The following is a 23,142-nucleotide window of genomic DNA, read 5'->3' as shown; positions in this document are numbered from 1 at the left end:
ATTCATTAACTGCCTGATCTGTGAGCATTTCCATTAACTTTTTAACCCATTAACTTGCTGAATTATGACAATATTGCAAATCAATATTGGTATCATAATTTTGTCCATTTTATTAGTAATGTCCAGTCCATTATATTAGTAATGTAGAGAGTTGATATATCTTATATAAGGTCTAAAACACTGTAGGAGAATAAATGGAGTAATTCATCTAAATTTACAGGGTGGGTTAAAGGCTTATGAGTTTCTTTGTTGGCTTGTTTATTTATTTGCACTTCATGGTAAGTGCAATTAATAAAATCATTTTACAGTTTCTGCCTCTGTAATCTAAGGCATCACTTAGCAGAGCCACTTCTGTTAAACAGCTAATATGACGAGAAAAAAACACAGGCTTCACTGGAAAAGCTTTTTGAAACCTGAGAATATTGATTGTTCAGATTTAAGCTGTAAATGTGGTTACACCATTTTTGTGATGTGTTTTTATTTTATTTTATTTTTTTCTCAGAGAATCTGCATATAGAAGAACAGATTCCAACCCTATTACTAAACTTTTAATCAAAATATTCTGTCTTGCTCTTGTTTTTCATCCAGGAATCAGTTAGACATACAGCCATTTTGAAGTTGGTGCAAAGGTGGTATTCTCCAGTACTTACTGGTAAAATCAGATGCTAAACTGGTGCATTTATTGTATTTTGTCAAGGTCTGCACAAGAGGTTTATCTAGAGAAAAATTGAGATACTAATAGAAGTCATGTTGCAGGTTTTTTTTTTTTTTAAATCACATCATACTTATTAGAATGAAAAGACAAAACCACCACCACAAAAAAAAAAAAGAAAAAAGAAATAGTATTCTTACCGCACCTGTATAAAAGCTGCCTTTGTGCTTCTGCTATGCTGGCTGCAAGTGCTTTTAAGTGTACTGGATTTCAATATGCAGACGTTATTTCTGAAGGATCTTACATATTGAAAATGGCATAATGTCTTTTTTGATCCCAGGAAGCACAATGATTATTGGTACTGATAATTGTGTTAATAGCTTTTTCTTGTTGTTCCTATGTGTATCAGAGGTGCGAAGTACTAGCAGTTAAATGGGGTAAAAATGGTCTTTTCAAGAGGAAGATCCAAGTCCATGGAGACTCTCCAGGGATCTCATTAAAGCGCTGTTTTCTTAATATAGCATACTGCAATAACAGCTATCAGGATCCCCACAGTGTGGTTTCCTGATAGGTTCGTTTACACAGAATTAATTGTCTAATTTTGCAAGCAACCAGTGCAGTGCACATTGATTTTTATTTATTTATTTTTAATTCTATGTGTTGCTGTCATGCATTCTGCTTCTCATTTGGAAATAGTTTTTACATTCTGTCTTCACTTATACCATTTTGTCATATGAAATTGCGTAGGAAGTATCACTTATTTTTCTTTGTCCTTCCATATATGAATGATTGTTAATTTAAGCTTTATATATATAATATATATATAATAATGCATTGTATTTAAACAAAATAACTGATAGGATGCATCAGAAAAGCAAAATCAGATTTAATTTTTTTTTAGGCTTCTGTAGTTTAGATGTTTTGGACACAACTGCTGAAAAAGGAGAGTGGGTTTGCCTTGTCCCAAGGTGAGCTTGGTGGCTGTGGCACAGGAACAGTAAAAGGAGCAGGAGCCTGCACAGAACAAAGGATGGCGAGTTGCAGCCTCTTGATGCAGAAGCATATAGAAATGCATTTGAATAAAATCTGTACTGTGAATTTGGCTTGAACAGGATTTTAAATGTATCTGAGCCTGCCTTTCTAAAGTGGAGTTCTTGAAATATGATTTGCACATGAACAGTAGATTTCCATCCCATTTAGCTGTGTGAGAAAGATGGAGAAATGCAGAATATTCTTTAGCTGGATTTGGGCAGGGTGGCTGCTAAAACAACTGCTGGTCCGAACCATCTGCTAAAATCTGCCTTCCAGCTTGAGTTGTCATTGCTGTTGTCCTCAGGAGATGGCTGTCCTCTTACCTGCTCAGGCTCATGCAGAGGGGGGAGATGATGATGGGCTCATGCTGATTCCTCACCCCCTGGACCTGGCTGCTTTCCTGCAGCCTGCTGATATCCTCACCCCAAGGAATGAATGACTTTGCTCTGCGTGGGCTGTCACAAAATGCAAACAGCTGTGCTGAAGCTATCAGTATTCACTTGTGACCAACACATTGGCTAGAGCAATTGGTGGCCACCTCCTCACCTGGTGTAAACGAGAGAAGCTGTGGGAGTTGATAACTGAAAGCGAGCTTTCTGCATGGATGGCTAGGAAGCAATATAGGAGGCAGGCAGTGAGAACAGACTAGATATTAGCTGGAGGAAACATGGTAATCCAGAGACAGCTGGAAGAGAGAAGACCTGAAGGTTATAGGAGGCTGTGCAGAAATAAGAGAGAAGTCCTGTCCTGAGAGTACGAGCGTGTGGCTGCTTGGGTACCTGCTATCTATGTGGTGGTCAGTTTATGGGTTATTAAAACATCCCCTGTTTCTGTCGGATGAAGGATTGAGGAGGGAGGGAGGGAAGGAGGGCTGAGGAGCAGTGCAGGTCCCCGGCGTTCAGGTTGGGAGTTCAGGTCAAGAGGGTCCTCCAGCTGGGAGCGAAATGATGGGAAAGTGAGACACTTGGATTAATACAAGTCTGCAGGTGAGGGAGAGAAAGGCAGCAGCACCCACTGAACGAAAGGGCAGGTTGGGATAGCGTATTTGGAGGGGGAAAAAACAGTAAAAGTGTTGGCAAAGCACGTAATTCAGATGGTGTGCATGTCAACACTTGGATTTTGCCTTTCATTTATTATCACATGAAACATTCTCCAAGATGAGTAGGGCTTTTCCTGTTAGAAGTGAGCATTTTGAACAACGGTGCCATATTCCTTGCCAGCATGTCTTGGAGGGGAGAAATAGGAAGTCAGTGAAAGGTGAAGTTACTTTGCCTCCTCGGTCCTTGCCTTTTTAGCTCTTGCCTCTATTACAGACATTAAGATGCAGTGTATGCTGTGAATTTGTAACACCGTAGCTATTCCAGATTACTTCTGGAGATGGGCTTTTATCTCCATAGGACAACATGTAGGAAAAAGCCCGTCTACTAGCTGTGGTATCAATCCAACCTACCGAGTGAATGAGCTGTCGCTATCACACCAGCAAAGCGTGCCTGTTCTCAGATAGGACCAAATATGTTGCATGCATTGGGCTTGACCAGACGAGAGGTCATTCCCTGTTCATAGGCACCTGAAACGTGAGTGTTGCACCATCGTGTCTGGTCCTGTGACGGGGATTTGATGGCGTGCAGAGGTTTTGAGTGCTGTGTCCCATCCTGGCACCATTGGTAATGTGCATGTTGTTCTGGTGTCAATTGTTATCTCAGAGTGTTGACACCATATACTAAATAACGCTTAAACAGGTCTCTCTCCATTACAAGATGAATTCCCGACACAATTGAAGTCAGTGGGGCTTTTGTCACTGACTTCAATAGGTCTCAGCTTCCACCTCATGACTCCATGGGAAGAATAAATTGCTGCCGAAAATGCAACTGCCTCTGACATTCAGTGGGAAAGGATAATTAGCAGTCAGTCACAGAGCTGACATCCTGGTAGTCTGATGAATAATAGAACTGAGTACAAGTGATATGTCGTCTTCCAAGTGGGTAAAATGATTTTTAGCAGATTAACATGAGTGTAGGCAGCCAAGAAATATGGTATGAAAACCAAGTGTGAGATGAGTCCTAGACGGTAAGCATCAGCTTTTCAGTCTGTCTGGCCTCCGACACATACCACGTAGTTTTATATAAACACTACAGCAGAAAGAAGTTGGGGATCAAGAAGACAAAATCTTGTTAAGAGACTTTGTTGTTGTTAGATTGGAATTAATACTCTCCGAAGAGCATGAGTGAGACTTTGGTGAATATCTCCCTTTTTGCTTCTGGTCAAAAATAATGTTGGAACAGGTTGGGAGATGGCTTGGGCTGTGTTGTAAGGATAGTGGTACGAGGGTGAAGGACCATGTTTTGTGGACTTGTGCAGCTTTGCACTGAGGAAACACTGGCTTGGAAACCCTTTTATCCAGCAGAGGAGCACTTAGATCAGCTGGTGCGCTGGACAAAAACAGGTGCTGAATCTGTAGATCTGTACCATTTGAGGAGAACGAACAATCAAAGCAAGAAGAAAGCAAGCCCAATGTAGTTTTAATCTTTAGTTTCAGTCTGTAGTTGGTCTTAACGCTGCGTGCAACTTTGTGAGAGCATAAAGGCAGCACTGTACTACCGCAGCTTTCAACTAGGCCTGTTTATGCGTTGTGATTTGCAAAGCTATTGACTTCGTATTCTTTCATGTTCTTTATGTTCCCTTCTGTTTTGATGTTATCATGCAGTCATCTTAGCTACATATTAAACAAGAGACTACTTCAATATAAAATGATCAAAGGGGGAAGAGAACACAGGGTCATAAAGAATATATGGGGAGCTATGGAAGAGTGATAAGTTGAATTTAAAGGCTTTTTCAAGCTGCTTAATTCCTGCTTAGATTGTTGGTGCCACCAATAGGCAACAGTCCTTTTCTTTAAATCTTTTACCAAGGACTGACTGGCAGAATCGTGGTTTTACATGGGGTTTAGAGAGTAAAAGGCCACCCTGAAGGTCAAGCCCTAGGAGATTTCCTCTAAGAGCTCATTGATTCTACTGGATTTTGACTTGAAAAAAGACCACTCCTTCCTCGATCTGCAGCTTGGATACAAGTGCCTTAGTATGTGGCAGCACAGAAGGCAGGAGCAAAAGTGTAAGGGCAGAAAAAAATAAAGATACTGTGGAGTGGACAGACAATGATTTCACTTTCTTGCTTGTCTGATTCAGACTAGAGATATTATTAGCTACTCGTCCATGAAAAAAAGAAAGTATTATTTTATCGTTTTCAGAAATGGACTGTATTAACAGTAAAATTGGGTAGAATAAAGATTTATAGTCACATCCTCAGCTTGAGTAAACAAGCAGAGGAGCTCTTCTTGTAATGGGGATAGAAGGATTCACTGCAGCTGAGGAACCAGGCTGTAAATACTGTGGGTCTGGTTTTTGACACCTATAACTGAATGCATGGTTGCAGTGAGTAGGTGCATATGCATATAACTAACATTATTTTGCACAAAAATTGAATAAGCATATTTTGCCTCTCAAACCTCATTAAAATATTGGCTTTGTAAGTTGCCTGGTGCTGTAGTGATTAGCAAAATGAATCTGAAAGCCTACCCCATAAGCAACCTCTGTATTTGCACTATTACCTACTCCTGTGATATTTCAATCTGATTCATTAGAAAAATTAGCATTTTTATGGACTAATTAGGGAAAAATGTTGCTTGTACTTTTTCTGATGTGCAGTGATTTTTCACAGCTTACTGAAACCAAATAGAAGTGAAACATGAATTCTCTCAGGGAGGGGAAAAAAAGGAAAAGAAAAGAAAAAAAGGATTACTCAAATTAACTCAAAAGATTGGGGAGATTTAAATAAAATAATAAAAAAAAAAAGAATTAAGATCAGGTTAGATTAGTATAATATTGGCAGTGCCTACAGTTTTTGAATTCAAAACTCCAGATCTTTCAGCTGTTTTGGTTCTTCAGACATCCATATATTGTAAAAGCTGTCAGTCATTTACCATATTTTTTGTGACAGTAGCAAAATGAACAGTAATGAGCATGAATAGTAATGAGTGTGTTATTCAGTATCTATAAATACAAATTGATTTTTATTGTAAGTTTATTTGAGTCCAAATACACTAGTTTTTCTCTTCTTTTTAAAACCAAAGTCAGGATTTATTAAACCATAGCTGTTCATTCAAACGCGTCTTACTTTTTATCATATTCCACTAATGAAGCACTTGCTTTTGAAGTTTAATTCTAAATATGCATGTGCATCACTTGTTCCTGCTCACATTTTCCATTTGCCAGGAGGGTAAAAATGGGTATTTGTGAGTAAACATCTGAGGTTGTCTTTTTGCAAGCGAAGTCATCTTTTCTTCTTAGAAGAGGAATAGCATTATTTTAATCAATGCAGGCATCTCCTGTTTTGATTGTTACTTTTTGATAATGATCTTGATTTACAGAGACACAACAGCGAACCCCCCATTTTGGGCTTCTGTGAAGAAGGCAAAATCTCTATCTCGCACAGACGGCACAAGTTCAATTAGGCATTTTGGTGTCATGGGAGGTTGATCACGATTTAATTGGCTCCAGCTGACTGGCTTTTAGGCCATGATATTCTTCACCAGCAGTCGGATGCTTCTCAAATATGTATGGAATTTTTTATTTCATTTGAAAATGTTGCATACATGCAGAATAATTATTTCCAAATGCTACTTTACAAGTGAATGCCCTGCAATAAATATAAGTGAAGGAGAAACCATTAAAATAGTGTAATAATTAATGTTGGGGGGGACTGTTGGAGGTCATCTGGTCCAATCTTGTGCAGAAAGTAGGACCAACTTTGAAATTAGATCGTGTTGCTCAGGGCTTTGTCCAGTTGAAAACAGTAATTAGCCTCTCTGGACTAAACAAACACAGTTCTCGGCCTCTTCTCATACATTATGTGCTGAAGCCCACAATCATCTTGGTCCCCTCTGCTGAATTTTTTTTTTGGGGGGGGTTCATCAATCCACTGCTGACTCCTATTCAGCCATGGTCATTAAAGGTCATGGTCATGAGTTCACCTGAGAGCAGGGCTGCCAGTAAAGACTGAGTGAAAAAAGTCACTGAATTCTTTATCCTTTTCTGTACCCTTTGTCAGTAATTCTGTTGCCCATATTCAGGAGGGACTGTCATTTTCCTTTATTTATTTATTTATTTATTTTTCTGCAAATGTACCTATGAACGAGCCTTTCTTGTTGTCCATCCCATTCCTTATCAGTTTCAACTCTGCCTGAGCTTTGGTTTTCCCAATTCTACCCCTGCAGGTCTGGGCAAGGGTTGTGTAGTGCTCCTGGGCAGGCTGTCCTCACTTCCACCTTCTGTTCACGTTCTTTTTGTGTTTGAGCTCAGCCAGGGATTCCACGTTCAGCCAAGTCAGCCTTCTGCCACGTCTGCTCTGCTTCCTACTCATCAGGTGGATCATTCTTGCGCTTCGAGGAGGTTTTCCTCGAAGATAAAGGAGCTCCCCAGTACTCTTCCCCAGAGCAGTTGTCCCTGGTATTATGCCTGCTAGTTCCCTGAGCAAAGCCAAATTCTGCTCTTCTGAAGTCAAGCATCAATATTTCTTTGATATGCTTATGAAATCTAGGTTGCTTGTGCACCATCAGTTGCCCTTCTAGCCGATATCACGGTGGTTAAAGGCCCCCAGGATGATCAGGGTGTTGAACTGTGAAGGCCAAATAAAGCTGTATCCTCCTTCAGTTCTTGATCAGGTAGTTGGCAGCAAATACCTACAGCAGCAGCAGCTTTGTTGGCCTCTCTGCTTCTGACCCACACTGACACATAAGCATTAGCCCTCAACCACCCCATCATCTGTTTCACAGCAGAGCTCCATGCGTTAACATCAGTGGAAAAAAGTCTTGAAAAATAAATCTCACTAATTACTTTCTTCTGAGAAAAATTACGTTCTTTGAGCACAGGCTTTTACAGTTTTTAATCCTCTGCCATTCATTTTCCAGCAGAAACATATGTTTTTCCTGATAGACAGAAAAAAAGAAAAAAAGAAAAAAAAAAACAAAAAACACTTGAAACTGTATTCAATTCTAAGCATTTGTGGTACCACAATACCTTAAACATAAGCTTAGTAACCTTTCTGGGTGGAGGATTGTCAGCATGAAGTCTTTATGCAGATCTGTGGACGGAAGGAGTTAATAGCATGCTTTATGTTCTAAGAGTCAATGTAAAGAACTCATTGAACTGGCTGATGTGCTTTCCAGTTGTACTTTTCTCTTTGCACTTTCAGCATTTCAAAAGTAGCAGTACTGAAGTGGCCCATCGTGACCTCAGTTGTCTCCTGTGTTAATGAAATGCCCTATGCTGCTACTTATTAGTTAGGCCATTAGCCTGGGACTCGGAAGTGTTATTTCTGGCTCTGCAATTATCCTACTGCTGCAATTTCTCTATCTGAATTGGGGATAACAAAGCTTTCCTTCTTTGTCAAGTGCTTGGAGATTTGCTGACGAAAAGTGCTATATAAGGGTTCGATATTGTTATGGGAACAAGTATCACTTTGTTTCCATGGCTTGACCATCTTACAAGCAAGCAGAGAGCTGATGACCAAAACAGGATTAGAATTCAACAAATTGGTTATAATGAACAATTTCAGTCTGTTGATTTTATCTTTATGTTTGAAAGTCAGTAATTTTTTGTAAGTCAATCTCTAGAGACTTTTTTTTTTTAAACCTGTACATCATTTGCTAGTTGGATTTGGAAATCTTTTTGGTTTGCTTATTTTCATTGCTTTATTTATTTTAAATGCTGAATAAGTTGCTCGGTAGTTTGTATGATTGCTAGAAATCTGACCACAGAATTGCATATCAATATTGGACAATTTTTCAGTTGCATTCAAATGGCATTTCTTGGGGGGGAGAACAACTGAAATCTACAGATTAATAATGAATAATCTTTACAACAGGATAAAAAAATAAATTTTCTTCATTAAAATTATCCTCTAAATATGTTGTGAGCAGGGCAGCAGCAAAAAACACTGATTTAAAAAAAAAAATCAAAAACCTTCATACATTGTCTGCAGTTAGCCTCACACATTAAACCTTTCTGATTCATTCTCAGTTCATGTGCCTCCACAGTTGTCCTATAACTGAGTTGTAGTGGTGAAAAGAATCCTCTGCATTGCCTGCCTACTATTTTTAACCAGAAAACATTAGGGAAATTGTTTGTGAGGTGATGTAAAGAAAAATTCTTTCAACAAAACTCTGCTGATTTATTCCAGTTGAAGACTTGCTCCAACATTTCTGAGAGTGACTGGGTATTTTGGCACTTGACTGTGCAAAACTGAAACTTTTTTTTTTTAACGTAGAAAACACAAAACTAATTGTTTTAGATGTGTTATTTCCTGAAACTCCAGTGTTATGATAGGAATAAATGGGTTGTGTGAAAAATAATGGATTTTCTTTTTTTTTTCAGCTGGCATGTAGGTACTTGTGATGCTGCGTTACCGGGTTAGGAGAAATCTTTTTTTCAGCTCGCGTGGCATTCAATTGCACATACGCCTTGTTGAAGAGCCCAGGGAAAGGTTGTAATGCAGAGATACGTGTGTATTAGAAGGTTATTAAAATCAAGTGTAAGTGCACTCTATGCCTTGGGGATTTTAAATGCAAAATCATTCTAACTAATAAGCAGATACTAAGTGTGCCAAATTTTACCCCAAGGTACGTGCAGGCTCTTGTGATAGCTCGGTTGAGCTCACTGACTCTTATTGACTATCAGGATTTAGTGACCCGGGAGGGAAATATTGACAGAGGTGATTCCTAGCAGTCACAATTTTCCTTAAGGGACGATAACACCTGGTGTTCGCTGTAAATTTAAAATCAATACATTCATGTGTGTCATGGCACGGGGTTTAACTGCTGAACATCTACCTACTGTGATCCTGTGGCAATGCTGTACATGAGATCTGAGTGCTTTTTACAGGCCTTGATGTTTTCTTTAGGGAAAAATATCCATCATGTGGTGAAAAGTCCATGAGAAAGTGCATGTGCATGTGTACGCATCAGCCCTTACACGTGTGTTAGAGCCAAGTTGATTTTCTTCTGGTGACCATTGTAACAGCTTTTAACACCATACTTCTCTACTGCTAAGATCCCTACAGAGCTGAATTATGTACTGGTAATGAGCTGTAGTGTTTCATGTGCCTGAATAATCATGGGCCAGAATCTGGCCCAATAAGCTTGATTTATGAAAACTTGTTCATGCTTGCCTTCTTTTATAGGTACAGTAAATCACAGAAATTGTTGGCTAACATGGTGTGATGGTCTCAGACAGCTGTGATTGGTATTTCAAGGTTCTCTTCATATTGTGGTAGCCCCTTCAGTAATAAATAAATAGATATTTGAGAAACTTGCAGTGTTGTGTTTGCGGTAATTGGGAGCAACCATATTCTAACGGTGAGACTGACCCAAAGCGCTCTTTGATTTTTATTATTTTTTCGCCTAGTGGGAAAGCTGAAATATTGGCAAAACAGGTCTTCTAAATTGAACATCTAAAGTTCACTGCTGTGAAATTAGTGCTTTCCTACTGTTGCTAGAAATGAAATAGGCTTTATTTAAGAAGGAGGAAAACTTACTGTTGTGTTGGCTTTTTTTTCAACAGTGCTACAGCTTTGTTACATTGTATTTATAATGCCCAAGGGTAAAATTATGTCTAAAAATGTTTTTCTTAAATGGTTAAGAGCTCCTTCTCTCTCTTGATCTTTTTTATTTTTATTTTTTTATATCAATTTTCATATTAAATTTGTGTACTTGGTATTAGTTTGAAGCTGTCGTTGCAGTACGTGTGCTTCTAGTGTGGAATCCAGCCCCCAATCACTCCAAGGACAGCAATCTTTTGCTGTGACTGCATTTTGTCCATTTCATATTGGGATATTTTCTAAGCAGGTTACTGCGTCTCTTTATTGCTTGGAAAAAACCTTCTTCCTCCAAACACCTTTTGCTGTTAATATGCAGAACTGGAGCTTATTCCTCATTGTCGCTTGCACTGGGGTGATGGGAATGCCGGCCAGGCCAGGCCGGGATTTGGGTCCTTTCATCCTTTTGCCACCTGTGCTTCACGCACCGCGTTCTGCAATAGGATAAATGCTTGTGGTTGGCACTGATCGATCGGGCTCAGATGAGATGTGACGAGCATGCTGCTGGGTGAGCAAGTTGGCTTCGGTGGGGCTTTGCTGCAGGGAAGTGGCCGAGGCTGCCTCGGAGCTCCGGCCTGAGCAGCCCTCCCCTCTTCTGACACGGGGCTGCTCTGCCCAGCCCTCTGGGCCAAAGCTGGCCGTTGTTCCCCTCAGCGAGGTGGGGGTCTGCAGCAGGCACGGTTCGAGCAATGTTTCCATATTTAGGTTCACTTTTTGAGATCGGACTCTGGCTCGGAGGCTGGTACTTCATCGATTCACGCGTCTCTTAGAGAGAAACGGATGGCTGAGCAGGAAGGTCACTTTGCAGCAGGGCCCCCACGTCCCTGCCCCAGCCTGTTCCTCCTCTCCAGCCAGGAGTGGAGGAGCCCAAGGAGGTGCCCGTGCCATCTGCGCTGCGACCGGAGGCAGCGGGCAGTGCAGAGACTGAGCAGCCACAGGGTAGCTCGGCACAGGGGACAGAGATGACTCAAAGCTGTTTTTGTGCCCTGCTGCTTTTCCCCTTCTCTGCACCGAGCTGAAATTCAATGTCAAGCGCAGCAAGGGACCAGCTGAATGAATAAAAGTGTGAACTGCATTCCCTCACGTGGCAATCTGTCAGCTCTTCTGGAGAACAGGAAGGCCGAAGTGACTGTACTTGCAGACTGCAATAACAGTAAAATGCCATTGGGAAGTACGAGGCAGAAGCAGCACTGGGTATCCAGATGGACATGCAGATCCTTTGTGCATGCATACAGAGGAAACAATATCCTAGTTTTATTTCTCATCTTTAAAAATCCCAGCAGATTTACAAGGCCAGGGCACCTAACCTCTGTGATGTGGGCCACAAGGTCTCTAGGACAATTGTCGTGAATCCCAATTTATAAGGCTGCTTATTTTTCCCTTGTAGTACACAAGGCACGAAAAAACAAACGACCAGTTAAATTCTCAGTGTAGACCATGAGACATTTGTTTTCATTAAGGCATACTTTGTTTCACTAATGCTTTCTTTTCTACTGTAATGCTAAATTCAGTCATTTTAGGACTTGTGTAGCTGCAAATTTGCTGCAGCTTTGAACAGCCTTTGCCTAAGCAAGGGAAGCGTGAGGCATCAGTGCCTGTTGTGTAGCTGCCACGCAGGAGGAACGATAAAGCTTTCCTACTGGCAGCACCACCTGGACAGGAAAGCCTGGGGGTGATGGACGATGACCACTAACTCGTGAGTCTTCCTTCATCTTACAGAAGAAACTTGGGCAAAATGATAGGTCACGTTCCCCAGATGATGCCCGTTGCCAGGAGCTGGGAACAGCGTGGGATAGTGGCTTTGAGGTGGAGCAGCATTGTGGGGGTTTATGGTCAACTTGGTGCCTTCAGTAGGACGCTCCTGATGCTCTCTGATGAAAGTCAAGAGCAATACCCTTTGGCAGTCTGTGAGCTGAAGCTGCAGTAGTTGCACCTGAGCACTGAAAGTAGCCCTGATTGTACTCTGCCCTTCTAATTCTAAACATTTATTTTTGTTTGTTTGGGGAACCCTGAATTCTCAACGTTGGTTTATACTACGCCTGAAACAAGAACAGCTAAAAGTTGTCTGACTCTGATAAACCCAATAAGAAATACCAAGCAGCATAGATAGGTTCCTAATATTGTATCTTATTTATTCTTTTTATCAAGCTCTCCTATACTTTTCACTGGAAGAATTTCTTGTATAAATCCTTTCCTTCAGCCTGTGAGCTCTATTTATCCTTCCTCTGTTCGCAAACCTCACTGATAACTTCAGTCCCCCAGACCTTCTCTCCAGGAAATTCTATTAAGATTTTCTCTGAGCAAAAGTGAGTAGCCCTTCAGAATTCCTTTATCAGGCCTGCTCTTTCCTGTTATGGTTTGCCTCTGCTTTTTTTTTCATGGATAGCTGTAATTTAAAGCTTACTAGATCAATAAGTCCAAGATGCACCGTGTAAGTGGGAGAAGCTGACAAACAGCTGGTAAAGACTGGAGACAGCTGATTAAAAAGAAGGCTGGCATAAAGCATCTGAGCTACTATTCTCTGCTGTGATTTTTGAGTTAGATTAAAAAAAAAAAAAGAGGGGAGAGGAGAAATCGTAATTTCCTCCTCCCTCAGAGTCTGTAATTAAAATAGTGGTGAATTTCTTTTTTTTTTCATGTCTCTAAATAAAAAGTTGGTTTTTTTTTTTGTTTCTTTTTTTATTTGGAGAAGCTGTTTTAATCAATTGCAAGTGAATTAGCTTAATGTAGAGGTAGCTGGGGAAAATGTAATGTCGGGAAGTCTAGACTTGATGTAATAACAGCATCTCTGGTCTCGAACTCTGAATCTGTTCCTGTGGTAAGCTGAAATCTTGGCAATAGCCTCTGTTTTGCACTGTTTTACAAAGTAGAGATTTTCTACTCTTGTTTTGCAAGCCCTGGTGAGTGTGCATGGGGCTGGGCTTGGGCTTGCTTTGTCTTCTAGCCGAGGCACGTCTCGCACTCCTCGGACTGGGCTTGGCTCGGCTGTACCCAGCTGGCACAAGCTGCAGATCAGGCAATTTGTGTTTGGCATCACAAGCTGCAGTTGCATTTCCTTGGGAAGGTAAAGATGCTATAAAGGGCTGAGTGTGCTGCCAGCAGGAAAGTAAACATTTCTAAGCTAAAGTCTCAGTAGGTGTTGAGAAGGATTACAGTGCAGCTGGAAGTAGAACTGAGGTTCCTAAATCTCTGTAGAGCTTATAGAAATGTTCTCTGTTCATGTCAGAAACCATAATTTATTGACAAACAGGTTGAACTCTAAAATATATATGCTAGTGAATTATGATTCAGTGAAATTGTATGCTTATTTTGGCAGGGAGGTTCATATAAATGTTGTGTATCTGCCCACAAAGCAGAAACTAAATGGAAGATGAGAGATGTGTTTGACAATAAGCATAGACATACATCCATGTATGCTAAATTTGGCTATGTATTCCAAAATAGCACAGAGATGTTCCAATATGAATTTGAAATGCTGTGGGAAAGGAGGTGCATGTGCATGTGTGTGCTTTGGGAAAGGGTTAGGGTCTGTCCGTGGGGAAATAAGTCTGTCTGCAACTGGTGAAATGAGTCCAGATAAAGAGATTATCAAGTAGAGACAAGAAAGAAAATAGGTTAGATGAATTTCTCTTTATCACTTCTTTTCCCTTAAGACATCTCAATGAATATCTTGTCATTCATACAGAGAGTCTTGAAAGAAATTCACTTTTAAAGGTGACCCGTAAAGGAGGAAAAAGGAGGGGGGAAAGCACTTGTGTACTACTTTCGCTTCTTGGTGGCATAGGAACACGGCCTGGGATTTACACTGTGTACAAGTAGTCTCTTCTGGGGCTGGAGGTCTTTGAGCAAGAAAAGTGGTTTTAAAGCTCCGAGGTCTTCCCATGGTGAAGGTCATGAAGGCCAGGAGGTGTCTGCTCAGTAGCAGAGTTGTGGCATGTCCACGTCCACCTGAGAGGGATACGGAAATGTCACTCCTTGAATGCAACTCTTTCAACATGTTTGAAGTAGGGGGATATATTATTGGGGGGGAAAAAAAAGGCAATTAAGAATTTTTTTTGTCTTGAATACACCCTTCTTTCATGAGACTTTTTTATTGTTTTAAATGCAAGTAAGTATTGAAAATCATTTTGAAATCTTGTATCACATTGGTAGCCTATAGGAGAGCAATTGTGTAAGTAATGATTGATAAGAGTTATTGTTTCTGTTTTTGTGTTATCTAGTGGTTTCAGTGGTCACTGAGTCTTATCTGTTTAGTACTATATAAACCACTTAGCTGGCTTTATGAAGCTTCTAATCTAAGGACACAAGAAAGGCAAAGAAAGAGAGGAAATAGAGGTGCAGAGAAGTGCTTCATTCCAAGGTCACAAACCAGATTTAGAATTAGAATCAGACTCAGCCCATTTTTCTGTTCCATGGGGTACATTACTTGTTATTCAAATATGGAAAACACTGTCCTTTCCTAGTTGAATAGAGGACAAAGAGAGTAAGATCAGACAAACACAGTGATGTAGAGAGAAGGAAAAAAAAAAAAAAAAGAAAAAGAAAACAAAGGAATTGGACTGATAAAGATGCTATTTTTAGATAAAGTCAACATCTGACATACCATTGCTCAACTCACACGTTTCTCTTTCCCTCTAGATGCAGTAAGGTGGGGAGGATGATTCAGGTGTGAAACTGCAGATTGACCATGCATTGATGAAGAAACACCTGGATGTACTGGTTAGAATATATTTATTTATTTAATGTCTTTATTTCCGAATGGTAACAGTTAAATTCATGATAACTGTTTTATACCTATTTGATATCTTTTGTATCTTTAATATGCTTTCTATAATAGCATAAACATTTACATATATTTATGCATGTATTTAGCTGTGGAATAATTCCTTATGATTTGAATTGCTTGAAGTATACAGGTATACCTTCAAAGTCTGAAAGCTCTGGGATTTCAGATGGGACTTGTTTGTCTTTAGCTCTTTATTAGTTAAGCATACAGTCAATAATTATACATATAGCTGAACACTAAGTTATGCTTTATCCTGTAGTAGAATCTTCTTGCTAAAGAGTTTGTGATTTGATATTAAAAAGACAAACAAACAAAAACCTCAAATGTATTTCATTTTTCAACCTGACAGAAAAGGTGGTGTAACCATTCTACCCTGATTATTTCCAAGCACGTCTACAATCCTGCTTTCCAGTAGCTGGTGGTGGTGGCTGTCGGGGTAGGAGTGATAGTGCATTGCCCCAGGCACCTGAGGGCCTGGCTGCAAAGCCCCAGACCTTGCCTTCAGTTAAAGCAGCCCTGGAGCATGTTGAGAAAAGAGCAGGGCCTTTGAGATGCATTCATCTGTGGAGTGGAAGGAGGACTTGGAGCCTCGGGGTACTTGCGCCTGTGGCTTCTCTTGGGTAGCTTCCTACAAGGGATTCCAGTGCCTGTGGACCCGTCCTGCAGTGAGATGTGCTTGGAGAAAATAAGCACGCTGGCAAGGGGGTTCTGTCTATTTATTTATTTAATCCTATTTGCTAAACAATTATAGTTTTGTGTTTTGTTTCTTGTTTGTGGCTGATGAACAGGGAGTCTGTGCTACATGGAGCTTAAATATGCATTTCTCATTAATTTTTATTAATGAGAGCTCTAAGACTAAAGCTCTGTTTATAGTGTGAATTATGTATCCCTTAACATTATTATTTTTTTTTAGTTAGTGTTTGTTGTTTTTGTTTCCCTGTATTCTGATCCCTGTCTCTTACTATCATGGAGGGCAGGGCTGAGAACATCCTTCTTACGTATCTGCTGCTGGATTTGATTTTGCACACTTTTGCGGTCTGTAAAATGACAAAGTTGGTGGTAAAATTTAGTCTGTCTAAATGTTGCTTTGACTTCTTTTTAGTAATTTTTTTTTCCTTTATTATACAGCTGATAAATATGTTTTTCTTTACATCCAGTGATGGTTTCAAGTAGAGAATAATTTTCTGGTTTCTGATGAACCTCAACTAATCAAGCAGTAGGTTTCAGATGCTGTGTACATCTAGATCTCTATAAAATCTGATTATGTTTTGATTCCTGCCCCTTTAGGAGCAGCTCTGAACAGCTCACTTTCTTTGTCAGTCTACAAGTTAGCTTAGAAACTTTCTTTCTTTCGTGACCAGCCATCTGGAAGGGTCACCCTGTGAAGACTGCCCCTATTTTGTAGGTTTGCATGAGCAAAGAGAATAAAGGTTTACTCATTTTTTGTTTGGTTTGGTTTTGTTTCCACTGTTGTGGATACACAATGTTATTGTTTCTTCTTACTCCCTAAAACACATGCATTTTACTAAAATAAACAAACCCCACCACCAAAAAAATAAATAAATAAACCCACCCACCAACCATCAACAAAACCAAGCAAACAAGCAAAACTCTCCTCCGGTCTCCTCCCTGAGGCTGCCGCATGGGCTGGGCTTTGCCATTTCAAAGGAGAAATACTGGAAGTGTAGGCGTAACATTCTGAGTGCAAACTCGAGCAGATTTTTATATCTGCCCTTCTCTCTTAGCAGAAAAGGTCACGCAGTAATGCAGCCTTTATAACCAGCTGTGCTCTCGGCTCTCCATGCGTCAGAGCTGTGGATGTTTGGGAAATGTGCTCTTCCCCTTCCTGGGGCTGACAGCTCTCCACACACCCCCTTCCCTGCCTGCGGTGCCCTTTCCTCCCCAGCTCAGCACCGTGACCCCCCTCGCCTGGCCTGACCAGAATCTGAACCCAAACCCATTCAGACAGGGTTCGGAGTTAAGTTAATGTATGCCCCCCAGCTGCCCCGCAAAATAAGTGCATGTACACAGGACCTTTTCATTTCAACACATCTCTTTCTCAGCTAGGGGAGTTGTCATTAAGATTTCATTGCATTTAACTGTGTGATAAATTTAATTGTAAGCCTTCCTATATTTAGAGTTTGTAAGTCTTACCTTGTAAAAGTTACTTGTTGACTTGAAAGTTAGTACTCCTTTGCATTTAGAATTCAGGGCTTGACATGTGAAGCTGCATTTATAAATAGGATACACCTTTGTGTCATTTTCTACTTGCTCAAAAGCCAAATGTCTGGTGAGGGAAGCTCCCATCCTGAGGAGAAGAAAGGGCTCATTAAAAACATTAGCTGCCATAGAATAAATTGAGCTACAGTGCTCCACAAAAAGATTATAATAACTGTAATAATAAATGGATTAATAATATATTACAGGAGAATTCCTCCAGTCAGATTGTCACACGCTTATCTCTGAAAATTGACATCGGCGAGGTGTGTCACAGGAGTTAATGACCTTAACTGATGCATTCAAGAGCTCTCCACACTCCCAAGTCCACTTCAATCCAGATCTCTGTACTCTTGGCAGTCTTCTAGACAGTCATGGGATAAGTGGAGCCATTTGAGGTGGCAAGATGGGAGGTACCTCTGAGCCAGAACAAGGGAATCCCCAGCTTTATCCTGAAGTAATTGGAGTAGGTCCAAACCTGGCTGCTTACAAGGGAGAACTCAGGTTACTTGTCCAGCACCATGGGCAGTACAACACTGGTGGGGACACACTCGGCTCGTGTGACAGGGGTCCAGGAATACATGCTGCCTCCGTCCCATGGAGAGCTTCCCTGACATTGGAGCTTTTGGGTAAAGCTCACTTTTGTGTGTGTCATGAGCAAATTCTCTCTCCCAGACCTGCAGATGAGCTATCCCAAAAGTGATGCTTTGCAGTGTGATGGAGCTGTTCCTGTGCTCCATGGGAAGGTTTGAGTGGAAGCACAGCCTTCCCATACGAGGAGAGCTTGGGGATTTCCACTGCCTGCCTTGCACCAGGACTGGCTTTGTAATGGCTGCTAGGCACCTGTGCTGCGCTGGGGAAAAATTGCATTAAGGGAATTGATTACCCAGATGTTGTAAGCCCATGCTGGTTGTAAATGGCATCTTTAGGCACCTAGTCACCTTTAAAATTAATCCATTAGTCACTTTTGAGAAGCCAAACAGCCCTCCTAAGCCTGGGGACTACTGAAGATGGAGGTTACGTGAGTTGTGAGGTTGGTAATTTGTAGAATAATTTGGGCTGGAAGGTACCTGGGGGAGTTGTCTGGATGCCTCAGTTCAGAAAGGAATCAATGGGTTCCAAGTACAGATTATGGGCAAAAGTTGTCTTTTTACTGTATATCTCACTGAATGATGCTTCTGGATGTCCCTGTGTACACCTACATGCAAGTATTTGTAGATGTTCTGGGCACTGAGTTTGCATGTGCAAACTTTGTCCATGGAAGATATAAAAGCAAAATTCATCCTGAGATGATTTTAAAAAGCAAAAATGTCACTTAGCGCGAAAAGGCAGTCATAAGGACATCAGTTGTTTTCTTATCAGTGCTTTGCATCATGTTAATGCTACAGCCAGTAGTAAATTGCATAGGCATTGAGGGATTGTACTGGATCAAAGGAAATGCTAGCAAGGCTTTTATACCAGAAGATTTTGAGTTTGCTTGTGAATTCTCACAATATGTGGTTTTCTTTATTTGCTGGCTGACGTGAGGGGAGCTGAACGGTTACTCTATTTGGCGCTGGGATTCCTCTCTTTCCTAATGTATTGCCTTGCTTTGGAGCACTGGTTTATTCGATACATACTGGAAAAAATAGGGTAAGGTATCAAATAAAGGTAATGCATTAGTGTACCAAATTGTTATGGCACCAGCAAATGACCAGACTGCTGCCTGTGTATCACGTGGTCATGCAGGGAGATGAAAGCCCAGTTTGGTTTTTCAGCCCTCCAAGCAATAAAAGACACAGTTGGCAGCACTGAAAATGTTGAATTTTGGAACAGAGCAAACAGGTACCTGCTAGGAATCTGCTAAAATAGTGATGGCCTGGGGCTGGCAGCATATAACAAGGGGAATACGGCTCTACCTGCCAAATCAGTTCTGTGCCTCCATGCTATTTCTGTATTGACTGCTGTCAGAGGCAGGAGAAAAGGCTAAATGCTATGGCTATTCTTACATTTTTTAGAAATGAAACTAGGTTCATTAGCACTCTCATCAAGTGGCTTTCAGTTGCTATCAGTCTGACTTGTATTTGAATTGATGACCTTGAGATGAAAGGCTTTTTATTCTATTACCAATCTCCTGAGCCATCAAATCTTTAATATGCCGTGTAAAATCAGCTTTCAGATGGTATTTCTTTTATATAATATTGCCATTTATTATTAACAATGTCTGATTTTGTGTGCTACTAGCTCTAATTGTGCATAATGCTACTTTTGTTATTCCTATTATTTCAAATATATCTACTATATTACTATATACATGTAGACATAGAGAAAACAGATTGGTAAGAGACAGTGATTCAGCTTTATATAAAGTAGAGTTAATAAAATTACGTAAAAATACAAAGGTAGAATAAATTCAGCATCAGCAAAGTTCATGTATTAGTTCAGTAAACTGAAATATAAAATTCAGTTTTGATGTTGAAATAAGCTTTCTTGCAAAGTACCATATGGGACAACCAAATGCAGAGTAAATTAAGAAAAATGAATAAGAATATGCAACACAAACTATTGCAAAGAAGGAAGTATGTTACATACCACCCTTTTCCTAAAGACAGACCGTGTTAAGAAACCAGTGTATACAGGGACACAAAGCAGAAATGTAATGAGGTGGCTTCTCCTACTGTAGTTTTATTTGAATGTGATTCTTGAGAAAACATGAAACTGGCAGCACTGGGATAAAAGGCGCCTTTGTGGATGGAGTCATTGCAAACTCTGAAGTATGATGGCTAAATGTACATATTTGTCCTTACTTGCAAGTATGTAATATGAATCTTAAAGACAACATGAGGCTGGTGATGTCCTGAGCAGCAGTACTCAGTTGTGGTGGCAAATGAAATGATACTTTCACCGTTATTTTGCTCCAGAGGAGATAATGCAGATATTATTTCTTGGGTGGTGTTGACAAGTGTTAGGATGCAAATCTGACCCAGGATCTCGAGGGGTCCTCGAGATGAACTTTCTTCATCGCACTGCAGAGCCAGCTTCCAGGAGCGGTGTTCATCTGGAGTCCTTTTAAGAGGCTTCCAGTGATGGGGTCCCAAGAGCCTCCTTGGAGAAAACGTATTCAAACGATTAACTGTCTATATAGTTCAGAAAATTTTAATTCTATCTGTCCTTAATTTTTCTTACTGCGAATTAAGCCAGTCACTTCTGTTCATAAAGTATAAATAATTGTGGTTTTCTTAATTATAGCCTGTTGTATATTGGGAGATAGCTGTTATATCTACTTTTTGGACCTTATTTTTTATAGACCAAGTAAATACCCTCCTTCCTAGGTCATGTTTTCTAAATCTCATATGAATAATTACCTTCCATGTCCTGTGGTTAACATCTGTTAATATTTCCCAAAATACCACTTGTCTCTCTGGAAGCAGACTTGCATTGCTGATTCATGTTTAGGTTTTATCCTTCCTAACCTCTATGTTCTCTTTCTTACAAAGCACATCTTAAAGTTTGCATTTGATTATTTCCAAAAGAAGCTGGACTTTGTGTACCTTTATACCTAATTGTGTTCATGATGTTGGATGCTTTTCCTCCATGTCGAGATCATTTGGCATGCTGGTGCTGTCCTCCTGAGTGCTTACAGCTTCTCCACACTTGGTATCTTTGTGTTACCAAAGTCATTCACGAATAACTGGGTCAAGCACAGCCCCTGTGGAGATGCACTGGTGTTTTCTCTCAATTTGGAAGTGAGCAGTGGAAAGCTCTTCTATGAGCGTGTTTATTGTTCGTTAAAAAATAAAGTAATAAAGTTAGATCTGCCTTACTGTGGTAGAATATTTTTGGCTAATCAAAATATATCTAACTCCTTTATGATAGGGTAGTTATCCATTTATTAAAAAAAAAAAAAAAAAAGAGGGGGAAAAAAATTGGGTTGACCTGATTAGTTCTTCACAAAATATATACAGAGGGAAATGTGGTTGTGGAGGACCAAGTCCTTAGGTGTGGAAAAGGCAAATATAAGGGCCGAATTCTATTATGGATAGGAAGGAAGTCCAAAAACTGCTAAGGATAAGTGTGGATGGACATTGGAAAGAGACTTGCTGATGACAAGCCAGCCAGCCCAGCCCGAGGGTGCTGAGGCAGGGCAGGAGCAGCCCTCACTTGGCACTTCCCGGAGCAGCAGAGCCATGGTGGGATCTGCCAGGAGGCTTCTGCAAGTCCTTCCCAGCCCTCTGCTCTGAGGAGATGATAAAAGCTTGGTTTGGGCCAACATTTAAAAGCCAAAATTGTTCCAAAGGAAGTTCTTAAAAATCATGCTTTGTTTTGTGAGGGGTATGTGTGGGGGATGTGTATAATATTGAAGCTTTGCTACAGCATAAATACGGACACAATAAGTTAATGCATTAGTTGTACAGTTAGGTATAGACATAGTGCGTGGCACAATGCAGTTCTCTGAGGATTCTGTCCATCATAGTAGAAGTGTATAATAGTAGACACTGGAATAATAAATAAATAGTAAATATAATAAATTGTTTTTAAAAGATAGGATAAATTACGCATAATGAGATTATCTCCTGAAAAAGCACAGCCTATTTTTTGTTAGCTCTTCATAGTTTGTTCTGTTTCTAAGCCCTGCTACCATAGACGTTAGTATTCATATTTTCCTTTCTGCTAAGAGGAGTAGCCACCATTTCTGCTAAGAGGAGTAGCCACCATTTCTGCAAAGCCACACTCCAGTTAGCCGCTTCTGAGGCAGGTCTGATAACTGGCTGCCTACAGTTCTGTAGTCTGGAATAAAGGAAAATATTTAGAAAAAAATACCAATATCCTCCATGAAATGAAAGGATAAATTATTTTTCGGAAAGTGACAGGGTGTTAAATTCCTTTTTTAAATTAATTCTTTGACAGACTAGTGTAAGTAAGCAATAGAGAATGGAGAGTGATTAAAAATGTAAGAATTAACAGTAAAGAGTAGGCAAGGAATTGTTATATATACAGATTTACATCCTGTGATATAAAGAGGATTAAAGAATAAACTTACCTCTGGCATTTATTTTAGAAAAAGTCCTAGGGACAGGTGACACAAATAACTCTAATGTGCCAATATGCCAATGGGGTCAATAGGACAAACCCAAAGAGTTATTGTAGGGAAAAAATCTGTGCTCATTTTTTTCTATCATGTTCCCACTCAAACTATTCAGGTAAATTGATAAAATTAAATTGATTAAAATGATGATCAGTCTGGAAAATGGCATGATATTTTTGTCTAAATGTGGTTTGTGGAGAAATTTATAAAGCAAAATAATTGCATAGAGAGTTCTAGTCTGTGAACCATATTGTTATTGCTATTGCCAGTACTTTGTCTTCAGATGGCAGGAACTCAGCCTGTAAAGAGTGAGAAATGGTTTTGTTCTCTGACAGTCTGAAAACTGCTTCTGACACCCGTCTCCAGCCTTGATTTGATTAACAGAAGTGATGATTCTCCCCAAAAGAACAAGGCCACGCGTGGATCGCCCCGAGGAGGAGCGGGCAGAGGTGGTGCCCGCGCGTTCCCTCCTCGGCAGCTCAAGCCACAGCAGCACGTCAGCTCGTGTTAGGCTCAGCCCTCGGTTTCTCTTCTGAAATCCCATGTGCTTCACAGAGTGCTTGTGCTTCCTGCGTGTGACAACCACTTAAGGTAGCAATGGGGAAATGTTTGCAGAGGTCAGTGGTGAATGGACTGCTGCTTGCTCCTCAGGCATCAGTGTCGTGCACTGAGGATGCTCGACACGTGCCCATACGACTGCTGCTCTACATGCCACTTGTGCACGCCAAGGAGACTCGCGAAATT

The 23,142-nt window shown here is 40.4% G+C and overlaps 1 protein-coding gene across 8 annotated transcripts in view; it reads left to right on the top strand.

Moving 5' to 3' along the window:
* The window catches only part of CHL1 (cell adhesion molecule L1 like), a 127,932-nt gene that overhangs the window by 16,853 nt on the left and 87,937 nt on the right, over positions 1 to 23,142 (top strand). For 7 of the 8 annotated variants that reach the window (XR_013955416.1, XM_080605754.1, XM_080605759.1 and 4 more), the window contains exon 2: positions 14,969 to 15,049. The gene's annotated coding sequence lies outside the window, so the exon portion shown is untranslated. Of the gene's footprint in view, positions 1 to 2,460; positions 2,481 to 14,968; positions 15,050 to 23,142 lie in introns of those variants that run through there. The other variant, XM_080605755.1, reaches the window with a different exon arrangement.

Source organism: Anser brachyrhynchus, assembly GCF_964034855.1.
Source record: "Anser brachyrhynchus genome assembly, chromosome: 10".
NCBI lineage: Eukaryota > Metazoa > Chordata > Aves > Anseriformes > Anatidae > Anser > Anser brachyrhynchus.
The sequence above is the reverse complement of the archived record's forward strand: the minus strand, read 5'-3'. Positions and strand labels throughout refer to the sequence as shown.